This window comes from Myotis davidii, unplaced genomic scaffold (genome assembly GCF_000327345.1).
Source record: "Myotis davidii unplaced genomic scaffold, ASM32734v1 scaffold480, whole genome shotgun sequence".
NCBI lineage: Eukaryota > Metazoa > Chordata > Mammalia > Chiroptera > Vespertilionidae > Myotis > Myotis davidii.
The window spans coordinates 616,898-624,401 of NW_006292360.1; the positions used below are offsets into that span (position 1 = coordinate 616,898).

General features: G+C 56.2%; 1 long non-coding RNA gene across 1 annotated transcript; it reads right to left on the reverse strand.

The window, feature by feature from the left end:
- Positions 1–1,182: 1,182 nt before the first annotated feature.
- On the reverse strand, positions 1,183–4,135 carry LOC102765405. The gene is made up of 2 exons (XR_435774.2): positions 3,994–4,135; positions 1,183–1,381 (listed from the first exon to the last, which is right to left on the reverse strand). It is a non-coding gene; the product is annotated as an uncharacterized LOC102765405 (long non-coding RNA).
- Between the last annotated feature and the right edge of the window lie 3,369 nt (positions 4,136–7,504).

The window sequence follows — 7,504 nt, forward strand, 5'->3', positions numbered from 1 at the left end:
GGTCCTCTAGTTAAAGAATAAACTTCTGTCATTCTAAGCCACTCAGTTTGTGTCCATTTGTTGTAGTAGCCCTAAGAAATGAACACAGTTTCAAGGATTAAGCAGGACAATTTATGTAAAGAATTTATGACTGGGCCTATAGTAAGCATGCATAAAAGTTATTTTATTTTCATTATCATTATAAATCCAGATTGAAACTCTTAAATGTAAATATGATTAGGGCACATTCCTAAAGAAAACTTTTCGGATGCTTTTTAGGCTCCAAACCTTAAGATACCTCAAAATGCCCTGAACAGAGTCTGACCAGACATCCACCTCTGTATACTTCTTTCACGTTCATTCTCTCTTCTCCAGCTATACAGACCTTTTTCAAATCCTTGTTCTCTCCCATCTGCAGACATTCTAACATGTTATCCCCTCTGTCTGGAGTGTTCTTTCTGTTTTTTCAACATTGATTTTTAGAGAAAAAGGGAGAGAAAATCAATGATGAGAGAGAATCATTGATCGGCTGCCTCCTGCACACCCCCATTGGGGATCCAGCCGGCAACCTAGGCATGTGCCCTTGACCAGAATCAAACCTGGGACCCTGCAGTCCGCAGGCTGACGCTCTATCCACTGAGCCACACCAGCCAGGGCCGATGGATATTTTTCGTGTAGTTACATAGTGATTTAATAAGTACATGCATAGCGGCCACTGTGGAGAACAGTATGGAGTTTCCTCAAAACTAAAAATGGCGCCCCAAAGGGTCCCAGGATCAACCCTGGTCAAGGGCATGTACCTCGGTTGCAGGCTCCTCCCTGGCCCGGGCCCTGGTCGGGGCTCGTGTAGGAGGCGACCAATCGATGTGTCTCACGTCCATGTTTCTCTCTCCTTCCCTCTCTCTCCTCTCCCTAAAAACCAATGGCAAGATATCCTCCGGATGAGGATCAACAAAAACAAAAAAAACACCAAAACCCCACAAATACACCTCGTCCATAGGTTCTTGGAAATGGCGTAGGCAGAACCGAACCAACCCCGCCACCGGGTTAGCGGCTGTAAGCAGAGCGGGGCCCCTCGGGCATCTCGCGGGTCATCGGACAGGACACCGGCCAAACGCTCCGAGGCCTGAGAGCCCGCCCACCCCGAAGGCAGAGCGAGCACTGGGGACACAGCGCCCCCCGGTGGCCGGCCGCGCGGACTGACCTTGCGGAAAGTCACGTTCTGGTTGGCCCAGAACTGCTGGTTCCATTCCTGCGTGTCCTGCCGGAGCTCCCGGAGCTTCCGTTCCGCTGCGGACTCGTCCTCGGGGACGTGGAAGTGAACGGGCCGCAGGTTTGAGTGTTTATCTGGGGGTCCGATCCAGTCGTGGCACGATTTCCTGGGAGGGCAGAACGTCGAGACCTTGCACAGCACAGAACGCAGGGGTTATTTTAACACGCGACTCGCGACTCGGCAGTGTCTAAGCTGAACGGCCCGGGGAGCGACAGGCCCGCTCGGCCTGTGATCCAGGAGGTCAGGTTTGATTCCCCGGCGGGACTCAGGCCGGGGTTGTGGGCTCAATCCCCAGTGTGGGGCGTGCAGGAGGCAGCCGATCCATGATTCTCTCTCATCGTTGTTGTTTCTCTCCCTCTCCCTCTCCCTTCCTCTGTGAAATCAAGACAAATACATTTTTTAAAATGCTTAACATAAGTAGGGAAATGCAAACCAAAAACCTCAGTGAGGGGCCACTTCTCACTCACTGATACTGCTTAAACACACACACAAACACAATTCCAAGTGCTGTCGAGATGTACTCCATCCCCAGTAGGGGGCGTGCAGGAGGCAGTGATAGGTCACTCTCATTGATGTTTCTCCCTCTCCCTTCCTCTCTGAAATCAATAAAAATATTTTTAAAAAAACAACTCACCAGATGTATAAGTAACATGGGTGCATTCACTTTACTGTACATAAATTACACTCGACAGCCAACTGAAGTCCACATCATCTTCCAAAAGCTTGATTGAGATGAACGATTTGATGGAAAGACATGGACCAGAGTTTAACTAGACACGGCTTCTCCTGACGAACTAGCCTCGGGATGCCCAGGAGCTCTGAGCGAGCCGGCATCGCTGCCCTGGCCGGGGGTTGGAGTGTCGTCCTGTACACCAAGGGTCGTGGGTTCGATCCCTCGTCAGGGATGTATGGGAGGCAACCATGGATGTTTCTCTCTCCCCCTTCCTCTCTCTAAAAATCAATAAAAACATATCCTCAGACAAATATTAAAATATAAATATATATATAAAATCCCTAATATGCAAATAGACCGAACGGCGGAACAACCAATCACTATGACATGCGCTGACCACCAAGGGTGCACGCTGAACATGGCGGGCGTCGGCAGCAGGCGGCAGAGCACAGACACAGCGCACGTCGGCTGCAGTGGGATGGTGGAGCAGGTGAGTGGGGGCGCCGGTCGCTGTCATTGGGGAAGGCCTCTGGTGGTTACTGAAAATTCTTTGCTCCTGCACACTGTGGTCCCACCCGCAGCTGGCACTGCCACTCACACCCACTCGGCGCCGTCAGTGGGGCGAGCTATGGCTGTTGGCCCTGATCGCCCCTGAGGACTTCTCCACCTCCCCCTGCTCCTGAGGGGCGATCAGGGCAGCAGCTGCCACTCACACCCACTGCTGGCGAGGCCCCAGTCGCTCTGTGCCATCAGCAGGTGCGAGGGGCCGCTGTGCAGGTGGGCAGGTCAGAGCTGCAGGGAAGTGGGGAGCCAGGCTGACCTGCTTCCAAAAGTGGCAGGAGGGACAGGGGGGAGGTCTAGCCATGGCTGTCGCTGCTGCGGTCACAGGTGACACCGCTCACCCCCACTCGGACGCCGGCACCCGCCGTCTCGTTCAGTGGGACTGCCACCCTGCACTCACTCCCTCCTGCAGACTCAAGCATCTTCCTACAATCATTCTTCTGTCCAGTGCTGCTAAGGTCCCTCTCGCGTCACTGGGAAGTCAAGCTGGGCCACCCAGAGGCACCGCCAAAGCGGAAAGTCTCGAGGGCAGGGCAGGCCGGAAGGGACTGAAGGCCTTCTTGCCACGGGAGCACACGGCCCTGGGGGAAGAGGGACACCCATCTGCTAAGACCCGACAGTCCTCCTCATCCTCATCCTCGGGGAGGGCCCAAGAGTCCTCTGAGCAAGCAGGGGCAGGGCCGTAACCCGTGGGTCTTTAAAATGTTTCCGTTGCCCTAACTGGTTTGGCTCAGTGGATAGAGCGTCGGCCTGTGGACTGAAGGGTCCCAGATTCCATTCCGGTTAAGGGCACGTACCTTGGTTGCGGGCACATCCCCAGTAGGGAGTGTGGAGGAGGCAGCTGATCGATGTCTCTCTCTCATTGATGTTTCTGACTCTCTATCCCTCTCCCTTCCTCTCTGTAAAAAATCAATAAGATATATTTTAAAAAAATAAATAAGTAAAATAAAATAAAATGTTCCCGTCATTCCAAGACCGATGTCCAACCACCACTTTCCTGTGTTTTGTGAAGCAGAAGCCCCTTTGTCGCTGGACTTCTCCCCACAGCCTGGCATCCGGGAGGCGCGGATATTCTTAGAAACCGGAGGCGATTCCCGCCCGGCAGCGGTGAGCGGAGGCAGAGCAGAGCTGGCGGCCTGGCTTTCGTCTGGCACAGGACTCCTTCCCGGCGGGGACGAGGCCGCTGCGCCTCAGCCGGGGAGGCCGGCCCTGCCAGCAGCGAGGCGAGGCGATCCCACCCCGACGTGACGTGTGTGTACCTGGCTCACCACCACCCAGAGGGCACCCGGCTCTTCCCGACAGGTTCCCTGCAGGAGACATGGAGGGCGCCGCCCACAGTGATGGCTTCCTGCGACCTCCACAGCACAGAGCGGGCTGAGGCGCCCGCGTTTCCCTCCCACTCTCTGCCGGACCCCTCCTTTCCAGGTGAACGCTGATCATACTCTCAACCGTCCGCAGTTCTCTATCAGAACTGCAGAGATTTCATCTCAGTGGTGGTGGAGGTTACCCCCTCTGTGCTCCTCTGTAAACAGATCGGCTGGCCCTGGCCGGTGGCTCAGTGGTTAGGGCATCGGCTGCGCTCCAAAAGGTCTCGGGCTCAATTCCTGGTCAAGGGCACGTACCTGGGTTGCAGGTTTGACCCCCAGCCCTAGTCGGGGTGTGTGTAGGAGGCAACCACTCGATGTGTCACTTACATTAATGTTTCTCTCTCTCTCCCCGCCTCCCTCCCACTCTCTCTAAAAATCAATGGAAAAAATATGGGGTGAAGATTAACAAAGAAAAACAACCAGATGACCCGTCTGCTCACTCAAGCGCTGCTATTTAAAGGGAGAAGGCACTGGGGGAGGAGAAAGTCCTTCAGTAAAAGGAAAAATCCCTTTGAGGTTTGAATAATTGCTGTAATTGATGGCTCGCACAGCACAGCATCTAAGACGGGAGACAAGCAGGAACTAGCAGTCCCTGCCGAGGCCCTGGCTCCTGCCCGTAGACCAGGCTTCAGCGTTCCTCTCTCCCTGTAAGCTACCAGCTGGGCCGCTGCACACCCGCCTCTCCTGCCCCGCCCTGCAGCCACCTGCTCCCACCCCTGCTCCACGGCGGGTCCCTGAGGTCCCCCAGCACAGCCCACCCTGGGCCCCTGCTGGAAGCCGAGAGGGTTCCCCAACCCCGCCCCAAAGTGCCGTCCACAGCACAGAGCCGTTTCTGAGTCCGGGCTGCACTGCTGGCCGCCGGGGAAACAACAGGCAAAGATGAGAGAACAGAGTGCGCGGAGTGTTCCCTGAGATGGGAACCGAAAGCCCTTCCTCCTGGTGGGGGAGGCCCAGGCTCCTATTCGCCGGATGCCAGGCAAACCAGCCCCACAGAAAAGGACCCCCGCACTCCAACCAGGTCCCAGAAGGGGGCTCCTTCATTCAGGGCAGGACAAGGACGAATGAAGAATATGTAGGCTGGGCCGGCCGGCGTGGCTCAGTGGTTGAGCATCGACCTATGAAGCAGGAGGTCAGGGTTCGATTCCCGGTCAAGGGCACATGCCCGGTTTGCAGGCTCGATCCCCAGTGTGGGGCGTACAGGAGGCAGCCGATCCGTGATTCTCTCTCATCATTGATGTTTCCATCTCTCTCTCCCTCTCCGCTCTCTCTGAGATCAATAAAAAATATAGTTTTCAAAGAAAGAATAGGCAGGCTGACCTAGACACACAGGATTAAGTATATCTACTCAGATAAATAGAACAAAAGGCCCGGCAGCTGTGACTGAAGACCGGATGTTGAAAATCAAAGCCTGAAAGACAAGATCTCTGGTGCTGCAGGAGCTTAATTACCCGCCAGGCAGCACACAAAGGGGCCAAACACTCAGGACACACCCCTGCCCTGGCTGAGACCTGGCATGCTGGGGCCCACATCCTAAAACACCGCCGGTCACAATGCCGGACCCGGGCAACGCCTGACTCATGGCTCAGGCCCCTCCTGGTCGTCACAATCACCACCTCTGCAGGAGGAGGGCTGCTCCCGGGACCAGCCACGGTAAGCGCCGCGGGTGCCCTGCCAGGGCCTGTCAGACACCTGCTGGGGACCCTGCTGCCCAGCGTGAGGTGCTGGGCGGGTCCTACGTTCTAGGACGAGCGGTCAGAGCTGCCACCACTGTCACAGGGACCAGCCCACAGGCCCAGGGACGGGGGACCGTTACCCTGGTAACTCCTTGTCTAAACTGTAAAGGAGCCTTGGCCCGTTTGGCTCGGTGGTAAGGAGTTGGCCTGCAGACTGAAAAAAATAATGATCATTTTTAAAAAGACTAAATGAGACAGAACTTCAAAGCCACGTTTACAAAAGACTGTTAGTAACAACAGACCCAGAGGAACGAAAATGTCCAGAAAGGCACATCCTGGGATTCTTAAAATGGGCTTTTTTCATCCGTCTGTAAAGCAGGTGCACCCAGCCTCCCTCAGTGGTGTTGGTGAACCCGGTGGCCCTATTTGCATGTTGGTGACCCCGGTGGCCCTATTTGCATGTTGGTGACCCCGGTGGCCCTATTTGCATGTTGGTGACCCCGGTGGCCCTATTTGCATGTTGGTGACCCCGGTGGCCCTATTTGCATGTTGGTGACCCCGGTGGCCCTATTTGCATGTTGGTGACCCCGGTGGCCCTATTTGCATGTTGGTGACCCCGGTGGCCCTATTTGCATGTTGGTGACCCCGGTGGCCCTATTTGCATGTTGGTGACCCCGGTGGCCCTATTTGCATGTTGGTGACCCCGGTGGCCCTATTTGCATGTTGGTGACCCCGGTGGCCCTATTTGCATGTTGGTGACCCCGGTGGCCCTATTTGCATGTTGGTGACCCCGGTGGCCCTATTTGCATGTTGGTGACCCCGGTGGCCCTATTTGCATGTTGGTGACCCCGGTGGCCCTATTTGCATGTTGGTGACCCCGGTGGCCCTATTTGCATGTTGGTGACCCCGGTGGCCCTATTTGCATGTTGGTGACCCCGGTGGCCCTATTTGCATGTTGGTGACCCCGGTGGCCCTATTTGCATGTTGGTGACCCCGGTGGCCCTATTTGCATGTTGGTGACCCCGGTGGCCCTATTTGCATGTTGGTGACCCCGGTGGCCCTATTTGCATGTTGGTGACCCCGGTGGCCCTATTTGCATGTTGGTGACCCCGGTGGCCCTATTTGCATGTTGGTGACCCCGGTGGCCCTATTTGCATGTTGGTGACCCCGGTGGCCCTATTTGCATGTTGGTGACCCCGGTGGCCCTATTTGCATGTTGGTGACCCCGGTGGCCCTATTTGCATGTTGGTGACCCCGGTGGCCCTATTTGCATGTTGGTGACCCCGGTGGCCCTATTCCTATACATGCCCACAAAGGCTATAAATAAGCAAGACCCCTAGCTCAAAGCTGGCTCAAATGCTGCCATGCCAGGGTGTTATGTTGGTGACCCCGGTGGCCCTATTTGCATGTTGGTGAACCTGGTGACCCTATTTGCATGCTTCGTTTAAACGTTTTAGCTGCAACCCACCCCCAGCTGGGAGCCAACACTTGCATGTGCGCTGGAATAAAGGCCTCGACTCCCAAATGAACCGCTTCCCCGAAGACGCGCTAACGGACCACCTGCCTTCCCGCCGCCAGGCTGACCTAGGCGGCCAGGAACGTGCCAACCAGCGCGGTTTCCAGGGAAGAGAAACGCAGACACGGCGACCGCGGGCGGCGGCGAGAAGGCACTGAACCCGATTGTTGCAGCGGCTAATCCGCACCCGCGGATGTTCCTCCATTGACTCCTCGGGGCAGGAAGGGGGGGCGAGATGAGGGGAACAGCAACGTGGAGAGACACGGGGATGGGCTGCCCCCTGCACGCGCCCCCCGCCCCCGGGCCGGGGAGGAACCTGCAGCCCAGGTGCGCACCCTGGGCCAGAATCGAACCCAGGACCTTTCCATCCAAGGGCCGACGCTCTCCCCACTGAGCAACACGGGCCGGGGCGAAGCCCTACTCATCTCGACGAAGCCGAGAAACGAGGAGACCGCCCATGAC